Genomic DNA, 2,261 nt, shown 5'->3' on the forward strand with positions numbered 1-2,261 from the left:
GTCTGGTACCGCCTTGGTTTCACCGGCCCTCTAGTGCAAGGTTATTATTATTTGGCACAATAAGCCCTTAGCACCATATTGATTAGAGCGTGGTTCAGGAGATGTGGATTCCCCCCTCATGATTTAATTGGCATTAATAAGGAATATTTAGCCCATGATGCATGTTGATACGGATCCAGATACCCAAGTACGTCATTTCAATAGATTTCTCTTCAATTTATTCTCGCTATTGCAAGTCCAATTTTAGAATTTATTATCGCCATTTCAATTCCAATTTTAGGATAATTTAAATCACTTCCACCACAATTCCAACCACCCATTTACAAAATTAATTCTATATATAATTAAAATCCACCTCCTCGTGGGATCGACACTCGTCACCATTAGTCTATACTACAATAGATTCGTGCGCTTACGAGTACATTAAAATTTGCACAACAAGTTTTTGGCGCCGTTGCCGGGGAGGTAAGTAATTTTAATTCATAGAATTAGTTTTTGTGAATAATTTCTTTTATTTGTTTTCTTGTATTTTTTTTAATTATTAAAAAAAAATCTACATTTAAAGGTTAGTATTTCTTTTCTTTTTCTCTTCTTTAAAATTCTGTAATTTAATTTTCAATTTATTTTTTCTTTGTAATTTTTTTTATCTTATTAATTTATTTTTATTTAATTTATTTCACGTATTTGTTTTTGTGTATTTTTATAGTAAGGTTGTAATAGCGCAATAAGGTTAGTATCGTAATTTCTCCCTCTTCTTTATTTTTATTTGTTTTGTTCCCATCTTTATTTTTATTTTATTTGTTTTGCATACATGGTCGTAGGTCATTATTACCTAATCTTGAACCTATAGACCTTGAATTAGAAAAAACACTTCGCACACAAAAGCACATTAAAAATAAATTTGAAATGGATTTACAAGCACCGCAGGAGAGGCCATTTAAAGACTATTTTAGTCCTTTAGCTAATTTGAGCACATCATGCATAAGATACCCAAATGTAGCTGCTAGGAGTTTTGAATTAAAACCCAGTGTGCTAAATTGTCTCCCAACATTTTATGGCCTAGAAAATGAGGATCCATATAATCATCTGAATGATTTTCATGCCATTTGTCAAACTTTTAAATATGAAAATTTTTCAGATGATGATGTTAAACTTAGACTATTCCCATTTTCTTTAAAAGATAGAGCTCGTTCATGGTTAAATATTTTACCTGCTAATAGCATTTCATCATGGGAACAAATGGTAACGAAATTTTTGAATAAATATTTCCCAGTGCATAAAACCAATGCTATTCGCAGGGAAATCTCGGAGTTTACCCAGAGAGATGACGAGCAGTTTTTTGAAACGTGGGAGCGATTCAATGGGCTACTCTTGAAGTGTCCACATCATGGGTACGAGAAATGTCACCAATGCCAATACTTTTTGGAGGGATTATTGCCAAATGTGCAAGAATGGCTAATGGCGACAAGTGGAGGAGAGCTAATGTCAAAAAGTGCATCCGAGATTGGGAATTCTTCCAACGACAAGCGGATAATTCCCAACAACGGAGTCGATCACTCAGGAATACTAGAAGAATTAAAGGAGTAAATGAGGTTCAAATTGGCGAGTCAACTTCGGGAATCAAAGAAGTCAAGGAGTTGGTTGAAGGTCTTGCTCGACAAATAGCATCGTTATCGACTGCTAAATCAACAGAACCACATGACCATGACTCATACTCAGATCAAGCCAATGCCATAGGTGTAATGAGAAAGCCATCAAATTATAACCCATACTCCAACACATATAATCCTGGATGGAGAGACCACCCCAATTTTTCATGGTCTCAAGGATTTCAACAGAATGGACCAGCAGCTCCAGCTCCACCAATGCAACAAATTCCTCAAGTTCCTCAAGCCTCTCAGCCACCATTTAGACCATACAATCAGAACCAGAATTTCTCTCAACCCAGACCATGGGAGGATTCATTCCAGAATCTCAAAAATCTTACTCACTCCACGATTGAGCAACAAAACCGCACCATTGATGGACTACGAAATGAGTTGAGAGCAGGTTTCAACTCACAAGCTCAATCAGTTTCAAGCCTCGAGAAGATGGTGGGACAACTTGCTTCTTCAGTTCAGACCTTGGCAATGACTGTTGAGAAAGGCAAGTTTCCAAGTCAACCAGTGCCTAATCCTAAAGGAGTGCATGAAGCAAGTACCAGTTCACCACAGCAGCATGGAGAGGTCAAAGCAGTAATGACCTTGCGAAAAGGAAAAGAA

At 36.5% G+C, this 2,261-nt stretch overlaps 1 non-coding gene across 1 annotated transcript; it reads right to left on the reverse strand.

The window, feature by feature from the left end:
- Positions 1-1,290: 1,290 nt before the first annotated feature.
- Positions 1,291-1,394, reverse strand: LOC127901601 (small nucleolar RNA R71). Its single transcript, XR_008053845.1, has one exon. It is a non-coding gene; the product is annotated as a small nucleolar RNA R71 (small nucleolar RNA).
- Between the last annotated feature and the right edge of the window lie 867 nt (positions 1,395-2,261).

The sequence above is a fragment of the Citrus sinensis genome, chromosome 3 (assembly GCF_022201045.2).
Source record: "Citrus sinensis cultivar Valencia sweet orange chromosome 3, DVS_A1.0, whole genome shotgun sequence".
In the NCBI taxonomy this organism is placed as follows: domain Eukaryota; kingdom Viridiplantae; phylum Streptophyta; class Magnoliopsida; order Sapindales; family Rutaceae; genus Citrus; species Citrus sinensis.